At 37.2% G+C, this 16,212-nt stretch overlaps 1 pseudogene; it reads left to right on the top strand.

Moving 5' to 3' along the window:
- Positions 1 to 1,689: 1,689 nt before the first annotated feature.
- On the top strand, positions 1,690 to 1,852 carry LOC125281022 (U2 spliceosomal RNA; annotated as a pseudogene).
- The last annotated feature ends 14,360 nt before the right edge of the window (positions 1,853 to 16,212 follow it).

The raw sequence follows: 16,212 nt of genomic DNA, 5'->3' as shown, positions 1-16,212 counted from the left end.
TTTTTTTTCGCTCATTTCCTCTCAAATTTATTAGGATGGAAATGTAGAGTGGTTGATCGAAAACATATTTTGAAACCTTTTCAAACCTCCGTATTCTTAGCTGTCTTACCAATGGCTAGCAAAGGTAAAACCCATTTCTGGGTCTTCTTTCAAATCTAGGCTTGTCTATGTGACATCACTTTGCACAAGAAGGACTCCAGGGGAAAGCCATTACTTTCCCAATAAAAGTATATGGCTCCTGTTGGAAGTGTCCTTCATTTGAGGGTGGGGTGTCACTTTTTTACTCTGAATGAGAACAAGAAGGCTGTAGCTGTAGTAGTCACCTTGACACTGAACAGAGATCACACAATAATGACAGAACATAACGATGCAGATGACCTCAGTTGTTTTATAGAATTATGGTGCAGAGAGATCAACATTGATCTCTAAATTTCTTTCATGCGAGAAAATGTCACAGGAGCTATTATTTGAAGCATTATGTTAGTTGAAGTCATATTCCTAACCTGATAAAGTTGACTTTCCTGACAAGCAAATAGTGTAGGTTAATACTTACTATTTATTTTCAGGGTTAACATAATATTCACAATGTTTAGACTCCTGGGGCATTATTATCCAGGTATTATTAATATGGGGAATGAAGAGAGAAATAGTTAATAGTCAAATAGAACCTGTCCAAATTCAGAAAAGCTTGAACGATCAAAATTAAAATTTTATATATATACACTATATAGTATTTATTTATATGTAGTATATATTAACGTATATACTATTAAGTACAGAACATTTCAATAGGCCTGGTCCTTATCTTTCAAGTTCTCATAATAATGTCACCTTATATTTATCTAATTCTTCTTGTAGGTCAAGTTCTTTCCATATGCCATCTCAATCATTAAAAAAAATCATGTGATTGTGTATATTTTTATCCCATGTTTTTTAACAGATGAAAAATTTAATAGGCTTTCTAATTCAAACAAGAAACTAAAAAAGAAAGCTTTCCTTTAGTCTTTCTGAATCTACAAAAACGATATTAGATTTTTATCTCAAAGCATTTATCACATTGTAAACTACAAATGCACATTAAACACACACACACACACACACACACACACACACACATGGCTATAAAAGCATTCAAGGAAAATACCTTAAGGCAGAAAATTTCTTCCTAGAGCAAAAGAAGGATTGTCAAACTTGACTACGTAAATATTAAACTTTCTTTATAATGAAGACAGCACAAAGTTAATGGACAAAGGAATACGGGGAAATACTTGCAACATAAATATTTATAATCTATGAAAAGCTCCTATAAATATAAATTAAAAGATAAATGTCTAAATAGATAAATGCATAAATGTTATGAGCCAGGTAATTAATAGTAGAAGAAATATAAACAGCCAATAAAAAATAAGAAGTTCAACTTTACTATTTCTCAGGAAGATACAAACTAAAAACAACAAAGATAATATTAGTTATCAGTAAAAATTTAATCATATCCGATGGTTGATAGGAACAACAGGTCCTCCAATACACTATTGTTGGGAATATAAGAAAGCAGTCTTTCTAGACAGAAATTTGATTTTATATATTCCTAATAATCATGTATTCAGTTTGACGTGGCAAATCCATGTCATCTATATTTTCCAAAGAATACCAACATAGCTCTATATAGTTCAACATACAAGGGTGCTAATCGCTTCTCGGCCTTTTGGCTAAGATCGAGTGTAGCAACATACAAGGGTGCTTATTTTAATTTATTTTTAATTTATTTATTTTAGATGTGGTATGGAGGGGCAGAGGGAGACAGTCTCAAGCAGGCTCCATGCTGAGTGCAGAGCCTGACATGGGACTTGATCTCATGACCCTGAGATCATGACTGATAAGAAACCAAGAGTTGTAGGCTTAACTGACGGAGCCAGCCAGACACCCTAAGGGTGCTTATTTTAGTATTATTTGTAACTGTGGAGAATTGAAAACAATTTAAGTATCTAGCAAAAAATGTGGTTAGAATGACTCTACATTTTTGATGGAGTCTGACTGTACAAGTTGTTTTCATCTGTAAGAACTGTGTGATCACAATACTTTCGAGCTGACATAAATCCAGAAATCTTCCAAGAAAAGGAGAGGGAGGCCTTAGAAGATTTTCTTTTTCTTAAAGTCTCAGAACAAATTGTGCCTGCGCTGAGATGAGAACTGGTAACTTGGCTCAATTCAGGGAGCTAGTTTATTTTCTAGTACAAAACCACAGAGACATTTACTATACTTTTTTTTTTTTTTAAGATTTTTTAAAATTTATTTGAGAGAGAGAGTTAGACCAAGAAAGAGGCCAAGCGGGCAGAGGGAGGGGCAGAGGGAGAGGGACAGGCAGACTCTGCTGAGGAGGAAGCCAGATGGGGGGCTCAATCCCAGGACCTGAGCCGAAGGCAGATGCTTAACTGACTAAGCCACCCAGGTGCCCCAAAGCACAGAGACATTTAAACAAAGCTACATTAAGTGCTTATTGTTAACTGCTAACTGTCATCACATGTTAACTTATCATTAAACATGGTCCGCATTCTATTTTTTTTCAGCTTTTTTATTACAAATCATTGTCCAGATTTTTACCTGGTAGTACCAGTAGAAATAATAAACTGACAGTTCTATTTCATAACTACTGATTTTTAATGAATTATTTTAAACACCAAACACCAGTTTAATTCATTATAAGTTAGAAGCCTTATACAATTTTTTAAAGATTTATTTATTTTATTTTAGAGGGAGAGTGAGAGCAAGCAAGCAAGTGGGGGAGGGGCAGACAGAGAGGGAGAGAGAATTCTCAAGCAGACTCTCCAGTGAGTGTGCAGTCCACTGTGGGGCTCCACCCACCCCGAGAGCATGATGTGAGCCAAACCAAGAGTTGGACACTTACTGAGTTAGCCATCCAGACACCTCAGAAGCATTGTAAATTTGATTTACCCAATCACATTAACACTGACTCCAGATTTATTTATTAATTTATTAAGGGAATAGTGGGAGTGCCTATATGCGATTTATATGAATTTGTACTGCTTCCCACCTTGTCCCTGATAAAAACATTTAATACTTTATGTAACCTAACAGTCCCATGAGGTCTTAGAGAAAGAACAGTGACTTACATTTAATGAGTTCTACAGTTGAGAATGAGTGAAGCAGGCATTTTCAGACATGGCTGGTAGATACATAAATTCATGGAAATTCTCCGGAAAGCAATTTAAAAACATATCTCAAGATCCACAAAAGTGTTCAGAATTTTGACTCAGAATTTTGTGAAAAATAATTTAAACTAAGATGAAAACAGAGAAAAAGATTAAGATTTAGGTACAAATATGTTCATCTTTATATGATCTTTAATAGCTGAAAATAAGTATGAAATGGCTGCAAAACAAATATTCAATTTTAGCAAAATAAATTATGAGGAGAATACAAGGCAAGAGGATGAAGCTTGATAGGGACATAAAAAATATGTGTATACCTGTAAAGACGTGTAACAAAACATTATTGTAATTTGCAATGTTAACAAATTCTTGACACAGAACAACCAAAGTAAATCTTCAGGGGAGAATTTCAGAACAAAGACTCCAGGAAATTTTCTGTAACAAAACTTGATATTATAGTACAGTATAAAATATAATAGTTACACATTTATAACTTATTAGAATTTGTTTTGCTTCCAGTAAAACTATTGTTGTTGGTTTTGTTTCCTATTGCCTGTGATGCAGGCGGTAGGCTCTCCCCACGTGTCAACAACTTAACAAGGATGGTGATTTCATCATGAGGAACAAAGAAAACAGGAAGCTAGAATTACTAAGGTTTCATGGTCTGGGGCACAAAAGTTGCCAGTGTTTAATGTATATATTATTGATGTTAAATATATTGATGCTTCTGTTGGAATGATTAATGTTCTGAATTTTAAAAGGTTTTATTAAAGCTCTGTTACTTATTTAACTTGAAATTTGAGAAGTATATTAAATATTGAACAAAATTTTCTATTTCCTAAACTGTTTGAAGGCAGGGTTAGCATGGGAGGTCTTTTTTTTTTCTTTTTTTTTAAGTATAGGAAAATGTTGATAGTAGAAAGGAAATGCAAAAGGAAACTGGGTCAGAAATAGTACAATGAGCTTTCACATCTATTTTGTCCTGCTGACACTATTTTTTAAAAATATTTCTGAAATCTAACGACTTTTCAGCATCTCTACCTCCACTACTCAGTCCAAGCCACAAAGAATTTTTGCCTAGACTATGGTCATAGTTACCAGCTCTTTCTTTTCACTGTGACTCCTATAATCCTGGTAAAATGCAAGTCATTTTAAGTTCAGATCAATCACTTACCTGCTGAAAACTACCCAAGAACTTAAAATTGCCTTAGAATAAAATAAAAAACCTACAGAGTCTTTGTTATCTGGCATCTGACTATAGATCCAGCAATTGCCACTCTTCCCATATACGTCATTCCACTTCAACCGCACTGGGCAGCTGAGATGCTTTAGAAACTCTCACCTAAGCCCCTGACTCAGGGACCTTTGCCATTCCTTCAACCTAGAATGCTCTTCCTCCTCATATCTGCATGATTCATTGACTGGCTTTCTTTGATTATTGCCAAATACCATCTTCTCAGAAAGATAAGCCTCTCTCACTTTACCCTGCATTCCTTTTCTATACTGAGTATGTTATAACTAGACCTTAATATTATTTGATTAATTTTTTTCTCCCTACTGAGGCAGAGAATGTTTTTTTAAAGCCACCGAATCCAAGGTTTCTAGAATAGTGCCTTACACATAATAGGAGCTGTGTTAATTAAATCAAGAAATGAATTTCATCCCTACTGGAATATGATTCTAAGGTATCATACTGATTATCCAGTTAAGGGCAGAGCCCAGAGAGCTTTTACTTGGTAAAGTGGAGAAGCCCCATCTCAGAACCCGCAGCTATGTCACTGCAAAAAGCATGCTCCTCAGCACCACATTGGATGAACTCATTCCTCTTTATAGACCTGCACTACCTGTGAGTCTTTATAAAAGGTCCATATCTGAGCTTCATCCAAGACATGCTGATATAGTGGGTCCGAACTGAGGCTCCACAGATGAATTTAGTGTGCAACGAGGTCGTATTTTTACTAGAATAATACAAATATGGTATAGACAGATCATGTTTAGTAAGTTGTCCTTCCAAAATAATTTTACTATTACTCTAATATACCCAATTTGTTGAAATAATTGATGCATATATCAAAACCACATGTTTCAGAGAGAAAACTGCTGAATATATATTTATATATAATATGAATGTGTCACTGTATTGACATATATGTAATAATATAAATATCTATATCATATATACATACATGTAATGATATTATGTATATTAACTCATTTAAAATTCATAACAATCTTGATGATATACCTGTTGAATTTCTATTTAAAAGCATGTTTTCAACTGGGAAGAAAAATGGGGACATCTAAGAACTTAACCGAAGAGGAAAGCTATTTTTTCCTATTTAGGAGAAAAATAACATCTCATTTTGGACATATCAGGATTAGCTCATCTTTTTTTTTTTTTTTTTTTTAGAAGATTTTATTTTTATTTATTTGAAGAGAGAGAGACAGCTTTCGAGAGAGGGACCACAAGCAGGGGGAGTGGGAGAGGAAGAAGCAGGCTCCCAGTGGAGGAGCCTGATGTGGGGCTCAATCCCTGGGATCACACCCTGAGCCGAAGGCAGACGCTTAACAACCGCGCCACCCAGGCGCCCCAGGATTAGCTCATCTTGAAAGTGTTTTTTAAAAGCCAGCAGCCGGAGATAAGCACAAAACGAACATATAGTTTTAAAGGGAGCTCCAGAGAAAGCTGTATCCACTGGAGAGAAAAGTTAACAGGATGAATACCTTAATTTTAAGATCAAGTGACTGACTGATCTTACCGGAGGGAAAGATAAATCTATTCCCACACTAGAGCCAGATGTTCCGCGGTGGGGACCATACTGCATCCTGCTTCTGCAACACGCTACTTAGGTGACCTTGAACAAATTACTCCACTCCTCTGTATCCGAGTTTTGTCAAGATCATTGTGAACATTAAATGACTTAATACATGGAAAGTGTTTGGAGAAACGCTTGACACATAGTACACACTATGTGAATGCTTGCCCTTTTAATTTTTACAAGCTGCACTGCTGGGGAAGTTATAGCCACAGAATAAATAAAGTGACTGACTGAATAAAAATAAACAAGCAAACAAATATAAAGCATTCGTCAGGGAATATTAATTCCTGTATAACTGATTTTCTTTATGTATCGACAATGTTAAGAGCTGTTAAAATATTAGAAATGTGGGGAATTAAAAATGATTATTAAAATCCAGAAAAATATAATAAATAGTGTGATCACAAACACCTTTGTCTTTTTCTGACTTTAATATGAACTATATTTTTTACAATAAGCATAATGTTGGCATTTAGGATGAGATATGTAAAGTTCATATATTAAAAGAAATATTTTACTAAGAATTTATCAAAAATTGTTCAAACAAATGCCCCTTTGGTATATGTAGATGTGATTGTATGAGATTGTACGATTTTTTTCTCTTTAGGTATATTTATATTATGAATTATGGAACTGAGTTTCCATTTCTGAAATAAATCTCACTTGATGAAATTATACTACACTGGATTATGTTTCCAAGATATATTTTTAGGATTTTTGTATCAATAGTCATATGGAGACTGATCTAAAATTTTCTTTTTTGAACTATTTTTGTCAGTCCTTTTTATTAATATAATGCTTCCTGGGTGAAAATAATGTGGAAGATTTTCTTTTTCAATACTCTATTTCATTCACATTATAGTTATCAATTTTTAACAGTTTCATAGAACTTCCCTGTGAAGATTTCTGGGCATAATAATTTTGGGAGGGAGAGAAAAAGATGGATATTTATTTGACAATTTTTTAAAAGATTTTTTTATTTCATTTATTTGAGAGAGAGAGAGTGTACGTGCACGGGGTGGGGCGGGTGGCTGGACCAGCAAGCAAGTGTAAGGGGAGAGGCAGAGGGGGAGGAGCTCACCATGGGGCTCATCTGATGACCTTGAGATGAACCAACTCGGTCACCCAGGTGCCCCAACAATTTTCTATACATTTAAAATTTTCTAAAGTCGTTGGAAATTGATCCATTTATTCACTTTGTTTTCTGGGATTAGGTTCAGTAATATAAAATCCTCTGATATTTCCTCTATTGAATTCAGTTCTTAAATTTAGTTTGAGAGAAGTAACTCCATTCTAGACATAGTCCCTTTTTGCCGTGTCTTTTTGCCATTCGCATGCTGCTTGGTACCCACAAGCTTCCTACACTACATTATTCACAGAACTTGGAAGCCTGAAATCTCCAGAGAAATGCAGTGTGGTCTCATTCCTGACTTTTTATTTTTTCTCATAACTGCTGCAATCTGTGGAATAGTATTTTCTATCTTATCACAAATAAATGTGAGCATGCAATGCCAGAGTTCACAGCATTCATCAGACTCTTGAAGGAGCTCATGACCCAAGAAAATTAAGAGCTAAGGGCTTTAATCTGGCTCTTTAAGGCTGCCCATGTGAGTCACTGCACAAGCCTGTTAAGCAAGGCCCTTTCTTCAGGCCCTTTCTTTCCCAGCCATTCTCCCCTCAGCCACTGGGGTTTTATCTTTACACTGTTTCTTTTTTTTTTTATAATAATTTTTTATTATGTTATGTACACTGTTTCTTAAAAGCCTTCGACGATACTCCATCGGTCTGAACTCCTTAGTTCAACACACAGGACATATGGTGATCCGATTCACTCCTACATTTCTCCAACTTTGATCCTTCCCTTGCAGTCTGTGACTTCATATATGGTATTTTCCGTCCCTGAATACCTTCACCACTAAGTCATATCCAAGTTAGTACAACTCATCTTCCCAATGTCAAATTTTTTAGAAGGATTTCCTCTTCCAAGCCTGCATAAAAGTTCCTTTTTTAATGTCACCAAAGAATCTTCTGTATATCCCAAACATTGCACCTTTCACACAGCAAAATGTAATGTCGACTTGCTGTTCATTTGTCCATTTTACCCTGAGCTTCTTGAGTAATGAGACCATATAATATATATCACAATTACTTTCAGGTACATAGAATGACCTCAACAACTTTTGTTAAATAAATGAGTAAATTTATTATGAACAATATATTTAATAAGAATTCTGAAGGTGAAGAGGGCTTTGTTTGCTGAGGTGATGTGTGAAGATTTCGAGAGGCTAGAAAACACATTGCAGCAAATTTTCAATTGTATCTAATGGCCTTGCCTACTATGAGTATGTTCCCAGTCAGTAGCAATCTGGACCAACGCTTTAACGATGATAATAGCTAGCATTTGGCTAGAATGCCCTCGGCTAGCAGCACTTGCCAAAATGCAATAAATACGATATGCATAAGCCAGAAAAAAAGAGAATATATCCTTAATTCTTTCTAATGACAACATATGCTTCTGTTTGATTTTTATCTTCCAAGTAGTTTATTCCAAAAGCACCTATACTCAGTGGCATGACATTCATCAACAAGGATGTCACTTCCCTATTTCAGGAAGCGTTGGCGCAACTCTATATAATTCAGGTTGAGTATTCTGTATAATTATTTTCTTTGGTGTGTTACATTTTACTTACATCAATATTATACTAGGACTCTGAATTGATAATATGCTCACAGAAAAACAATATTATTATCTTGTAATATATAGGAAACATAGTTCTATTATTCAGTGTTTAATGTAAATTAGCACAGCTTGTTTTTCTTAGTTTTTAACTAATATCTACTCATGTAAACAAGGCCCTGAGAACATAGAATTAATGATGTCCCACTGCTCACTTGATAACTGTTCATATAAATAACAGTACTGAAATAATGGCACAGAGGTAGTCATTTTAACCTACTGGAAACCCTTTACAACCTTGCGGGGAAAAGCAAGTGAATAATCATGAGTCAGCCACCATGTGCCCTATCACAGACTTCAAAGACAGTACAATCAGATCGTGCATATAGAGACATACAGTGCAAGTAAATATTTTAACATCCCTTCTTCATTGCAAGGATACTTGAGGAAGAAAAACATAAAATCTTCAGTTGATAAAACCACAGATTCAGATCACACACCATCTTACGCTACAAGTTTTAAAGAATTCAAGAGCTTCTATTTAAGTGTTCCATAACATTTTATATGGACTGTAAAAATATTTTTTCTTATCTTTTTCTCTTTGTGGTATCACTCTTTGTTCAGTAGGGTTTGTAGAATTCAAATCAACTGATAAATTTATTTGTGTATGTTAACAAAATGATTTAAAGGAAATACTCTAACCAATCTTTCTCCTTCTGACTTCCTTCTACTCCTCCCTACCATCCAGCTTACCTCTACTATAAATATTAGCTTCCCAAAATTGTTAAAAACATGTATCTAGCAGTATCACTCAACCCCAAAGTTGCTCCCAATGGTTCCTCAATGCTTTTAGGACTAAGGTCTAAATTCCTGGCATGAGACACAAAGCACTTCATGGATCCGACCCTAGTCTACATAATTAGTCTCAGAGCAAACTACTTTCCAACACACACTCAATCTATTCTCCAAGAACACTCGCACCTGTGTGTTTTTGTACTCATTGTGTTCATTCTGCTGGGAATAACTTTTCTTCATTCCCTCTCCAGGTAAATTCTAGTTATTTTCAAACCTCAGCTCCAGTTTTACCTTTCCAAGGGGAACATCACCAAGAGTTAGTAGTTTCCCTTCTTCTTTGCTCCTCTGAATGCATATAAAACAGGTATTTTACTCTCCAGAATCTAGATACAACACACAGGTGTGTGTGTGTGTGTGTGTGTGTGTGTGTGTGTGTCGTGTGTGTGTGTAATAAGCACCAGTTAATATATTTTTAATTAATTACTCAACACATTTCTTATTGATAAAGAGAAAAATATCTCCTTTGATTCTAACTTCAGTTTAATAGCAGTAAAGTTTTGGGGTGCCTGGGTGGGTCAGTCGGTTAACCCTCTGACTCTTGGTTTTAGCTCAGGTCATGATCTCAGGTTCAGGAGATCAAGCCTTGTGTCAGGCTCTGTGCTCAGTGTGGAGTCTGCTTGCAATTCTTTCTCCCTCTGCCCCTCCCCCTGCTCATGCTCTCACACTCTCTCTCTAAAAATCAATCAATCAATCAAAATCTTCAAAAAAAATAGCTGTGAAGTTTTTTTTCTTGAGAACTATATACTAAAACTGTGTAGTCTCAGTAACTTATTTTTTAAACCCATCATATTTGAGTTAGATTTTTCACTTAATTAACCTTTAGTAACGTGTTTTAAGCAAACATAGTACAACAGGAATGAAAGTGCTGTGTATTATTATATAATGATTTTTCTGGAAGCATGCTGTATGGTAGGAAGAACATGGGAATTCAAATCAAACAAAATCATAACAATGTCATGATTTTTCAAGTTGGTTTCACTGTTATCTACTGATATATAAATAATTATTCCATGAATAAAAGGATTCTTTGGCCAAAAATCTTTTTGAGAATTACTAGAACTTAACATACAGATTTTGTATTAACAAAACTCTTTGCTTACTTGGCCATTGTATGAGTTCAGCTGCATTTAAGAGACTAAACTACAGTGGTTTTAACCAGTATTTTTTGTAAACAAGAAGTCCCATATACAGTGGCTTCAGTAGGTCCATAAAGCATCAGTGTCCTAAATTTGTTCTAAGTTCTGCTCTACCACTCTTACAATCACCTCAAATCAAGATGGTCAGTCAGACCTCAGCCTCTAATCTGAATGCCGGGAAGGAAAAAGGAAATGCCAAAACTTTTTCAGAAAACACCAAAAGAGCTCAGGAAGAAAGCAGGGGAGTCAGGGTTCCTACTCGAGGCCCCAGGCCCCATTCTTGTTCCCACCCTCCACGTCCTCCATATCTCAAAAATTGAGGGTTGTAGGGGGAGGAATTAAGATGGCAAAGGAGTAGGGGATCCCTTTCTCAGCTGGTCCCCTGAGTCGAGCTGGATAGGTACCAGACCAGCCTGAACATCCACAGAATTAGCCTGAGACGCAGGAAGATACATCTGGATCTCCACAAACGGCACCCACACGAGAGAGCGGACTGAGACCCTGAGCCTGGGAACGGGCGCGACCAGTCTGAGGGCCGGAGCTCTGGAGCGCCCGCGAGCCACACTGAGACGGAGCTCGGAGCTCCGGAGCACGCAGGGGCGACTGGCAGCTGGCGGTGTTAGAAACACAAAGGACAGAGACGCGCCGGCCCTGGAAGTGAGGGCTTGGACGCCAGGTGTGGGGCGCACATCCCGGGACGCTGCAGGGTTGAGCAGCACCAACAGAAACAGAGTTAAAGTGGCCAGAACATCAGTGGAGAACGGGCCGCAATCCCTCTGTTCTGAGACAGAGGCTGAGATTCGGCTACTGCTGCTCTGACTCTCAGAAAAGGCACAGCAAACTGCCAGGGAAAGCCGCCAGAGAACAAAAGCCTGGAAATACTGGCTCACAGTGTGCCCATCCCCATCCCCCCTCACAGGGGACAAGGAGACTCTACTCAAACAGGGTTGCCTGAGTATCAGCGTGGCTGACCCCTCCACCAGAAGGCAGGCTGAAAAATCAAGAAGCCCACATCCTTAAGGTCTCTATAAAACAAGTGCGCACGGCCTCGGTCCCGGTCAATCATTTGGGTTCTGGACAACCCTGCAACCTCTCCTCATCAGAATGAGGAAAGGAGAAATCCCCCCAAGCAAAGAAAAGATAATGAGTCTGTGGCCTCTGCCACAGAACTGATGGATATGGATATAACCAAATTATCAGAAATGGAGTTCAGAGTAACAATGCTCAAAATGATGTGTAGACTTGAAAAAAGTATTAATGAAAATGTTAATGAAAATATAAAATCTCTAAGGGCAGAAATGAGAGTGAATCTGGTAGAAATTAAAAATTCTATGAATCAAATGCAGTCAAAACTAGAGGCTCTGATGGCCAGGGTGAATGAGGCAGAAGAGTGTATTGGCGAATTGGAGGATGGGTTAGTAGAAGAGAAAGCTAAAATAGAAACTTGGCTTAAAAAAATCCAATCTCAAGAATGTAGGTTACGGGAGATTACTGACTCAATGAAACGTTCCAATGTCAGAATCACCGGCATCCCCGAGTGGGTGGAGAAAAACAGAGGTCTAGAAGAGATATTTGAACAAATTGTAGCTGAAAACTTCCCTAATCTAGCAAAGGAAACAAGCTTTCATGTCCAAGAGGCAGAGAGGACCCCTCCCAAGCTCAATCATGACAAACCTACGCCACGTCATATCATAGTGCAATTCGCAAATATTAGATCCAAGATACAGTATTGAAAGCGGCCAGGGCAAAGAAATTTCTCACGTACCAAGGCAAAGGTATCAGAATTACATCAGACCTGTCTACACAGACCTGGAATGAGAGAAAGGGTTGGGGGGGCATCCTTAAAGCTCTTTCAGAGAAAAACATGCAGCCAAGGATCCTTTATTCAGCAAGGCTGTCATTCAGAATTGATGGAGAAACAAAGACCTTCCAGAATCACCAGTCATTGACCAATTTCATAACCATGAGACCAGCCCTATGGGAGATATTAAGGGGGGTTCTATAAAAGTAAAAAGGCCCCAAGACTGATACAGAACAGAAAGTCACAATCTATAGAAACAAAGACTTTACAGGCAACATGGCATCATTAAAATCATATCTCTCAATAATCAGTCTCAATGTAAATGGCCTAAATGCTGCCATAAAGTGCCACAGGGTTACAGATTGGATAAAAAGACATGACCCATCCATTTGCTGTCTATAAGAGACTCATTTTGAACCTAAAGATACATTCAGACTGAAAGTAAAGGAATGGAATACCATCTTTCATGCTAATGGACCTCAAAAGAAAGCTGGAGTAGCAATTCTCATATCAGACAGATTGGATTTTAAACTAAAGACTATAGTTAGAGACACAGAAGGGCACTATATTATTCTTAAAGGATGTATCCAACAAGTGGTTATGACAATTATAAATATATATGCCCCCAACAGGGGAGCAGCAAGATATACATGCCAACTCTTAACCAGAATAAAGAGACATATAGATAAAAATATGTTAATAGTAGGGGACCTCAACACTCCACTATCAGAAATAGACAGAGCACCTAAGCAGTAAATTGACAAAGAAACAAGAGCTTTGAATGCCATACTCGACGAGTTGGACCTCATAGATATATATAGAACACTACAAACCAGAACCAAAGAATACTCATTCTATTCTAATGCCCATGGAACATTCTCAAGAATAGACCATGTTCTGGGTCACAAAACAGGTCTCAACCTATACCAAAAGACTGAAATTATTCCCTGCATATTCTCAGACCACAACGCTCTGAAACTGGAACTCAACCACAAGGAAAAATTTGGAAGAACATCAAACACTTGGAGACTAAGAACCATCCTGCTCAAGAATGATTCGATAAACCAGGAAATCAAAAGTCAATTTAAACAATTTATGGAGACCAACGAGAATGAAAACACAATGGTCCAAAACCTATGGGATACTACAAGGCAGTCCTAAGGGGAAAATACATAGCCATCCAAGGCTCACTCAAAAGAATAAAAAAATCTAAAATGCAGTTTTTATATTCTCACCTCAAGAAGCTGGAACAGCAATGGAGGAACAGGCCGAATCCACGCACGAGGAAGCAGTTGACCAAAATTAGAGCTGAAATCAATGAATTAGAAACCAGGAGCACAGTAGAGCAGATCAACAGAACTAGAAGCTGGTTCTTTGAAAGAGTAAATAAAATTGACAAACCACTAGCAAGACTTATCCAAAAGAATAGAGAAAGGACCCAAATTAATAAAATTATGAATGAAAAGGGAGAGGTCACAACCAACACCAATGAAATTAGAAGGATTATTAGAAACTTTTATCAACAGCTTTATGCCAATAAATTAAGCAATCTGGAAGAGATGGAGGACTTCTTGGAAACCCATAAACTACCAAGACTGAAACAGGAAGAAATTGATTTTTTAAACAGACCAATTAATTATGAAGAGATTGAGTCAGTGATAAAAAACCTTCCAAAAAAACAAAACTCCAGGACCGGATAATTTTCCCAGGGAATTCTACCAAACATTCAAAGAAGAAATAATACCTATTCTCCTAAAGCTATTTAAAAAAAATAGAAACAGAAGGAAAGCTACCAAACTCATTCTATGAGGCCATTATTACCTTGATCCCCAAACCAGGCAAAAACCCCCATCAAAAAGGAGAATTACAGACCTATTTCCCTAATGAATATGGACGCCAAAATTCTCAACAAGATCCTGGCTAATAGATTCCAACAGTACATTAAAAGGATTATCCAGCATGACCGAGTGGGATTCATCCCTGGGATGCAAGGGTGGTTCAACATTTGCAAATCTATCAGTGTCATAGACTTTATCAGCAAAAAAAAAAGCCCAAAATCACATGATTCTCTCAATAGATGCAGAAAAAGCATTTGACAAAATACAGCATCCTTTCCTGATTAAAACCCTTCAGAGTATAGGGATAGAGGGAACATTCCTCAATCTCATAAAAACCATCTATAAAAAGCCAACAGCAAATATCATTCTCAATGGGGCAAAGCTGGAAGCCTTTCCTTAAAATCATGAACATGACAAGGATGCCCACTCTCGCCACTATTATTCAACATAGTACTAGAAGTCCTTGCAATAGCAATCAGACAACAAAAAGGGATAAAAGGTATCCAAATAGGCAAAGAAGAAGTCAAAATGTCTCTCTTCGCAGATGACATGATACTCTATATGGAAAACCCAAAAGATTCCACTCCCAAACTATTAGAAGTTATAGAGCAATTCAGTAATGTGGCGGGATACAAAATCAATGCTCAGAAATCAGTTGCATTTCTATACACGAACAACGAGACTGAAGAAAGAGAAGTTAGGGAATCCATCCCATTTACAATAGCACCAAAAACCATACGTTACCTTAGAATTAACTTAACCAGAGACGTAAAGGACCTATATTCTAGAAACTATAAATCACACTTGAAAGACATTGAAGAAGTCACAAAAAGATGGAAAAATATTCCATGCTCATGGATCGGAAGAATTAACATAGTTAAAATGTCCATACTACCCAGAGCAATCTACACTTTCAATGCTATCCTGATCAAATTACCAATGACATTTTTCAACGAACTGGAACAAATAGCCCTTAAATTTGTGTGGAACCAGAAAAGGCCCCGAAGAATCGCCAAGGCACTGTTGAAAAGGAAAAACAAAGCTGGGGGCATCACAATGCCGGATTTCAAGCTGTACTACAAAGCTGTGATCACAAAGACAGCATGGTACTGGCACAAAAACAGACACATAGGCCAATGGAACAGAATAGAGAACCCAGAAATGGACCCTCAGCTCTTTGGGCAACTAATCTTTGATAAAGCAGGAAAAAACATCCAGTGGAAAAAAAAACAGTCTCTTCAATAAATGGTGCTGGGAAAATTGGACAGCTACATGCAAAAGAATGAAACTTGACCACCATCTCACACCATACACAAAAATAAACTCCAAATGGATGAAAGACCTCGATGTGAGACAGGAATCCATCAAAATCCTAGAGGACAGCATAGGCAGCAACCTCTACGACATCAGCCACAGCAACCTTTTTCATGACACATCTCCAAAGGCAAGAGAAACAAAAGATAAAATGAACTTGTGGGACTTCATCAAGATAAAAAGCTTCTGCACAGCCAAGGAAACAGTCAAAAAAACTAAGAGGCAGCCCACGGAATGGGAGACGATATTTGCAAATGATACTACAGATAAAAGACTGTTATCCAAGATCTACAAAGAACTTCTCAAGCTCAATACACAAGAAACAAATAAACAAATCATAAAATGGGCAGAAGATATGAACAGACACTTTTCCAATGAAGACATACAAATGGCTAACAGACACAAGAAAAAATGTTCAAAATCATTAGCCATCAGGGAAATTCAAATCAAAACCACACTAAGATACCACCTTATGCCAGTTAGAGTGGCAAAAATAGACAAGGCAAGAAAGAACAATTGTTGGAGAGGATGTGGAGAAAGGGGATCCCTCCTACATTGTTGGTGGGAATGCAAGTTGGTACAGCCACTCTGGAAAACAGTGT

Source organism: Ursus arctos, unplaced genomic scaffold (genome assembly GCF_023065955.2).
Source record: "Ursus arctos isolate Adak ecotype North America unplaced genomic scaffold, UrsArc2.0 scaffold_11, whole genome shotgun sequence".
NCBI classification, from domain to species: Eukaryota; Metazoa; Chordata; class Mammalia; order Carnivora; family Ursidae; genus Ursus; species Ursus arctos.
The sequence above is the reverse complement of the archived record's forward strand: the minus strand, read 5'-3'. Positions and strand labels throughout refer to the sequence as shown.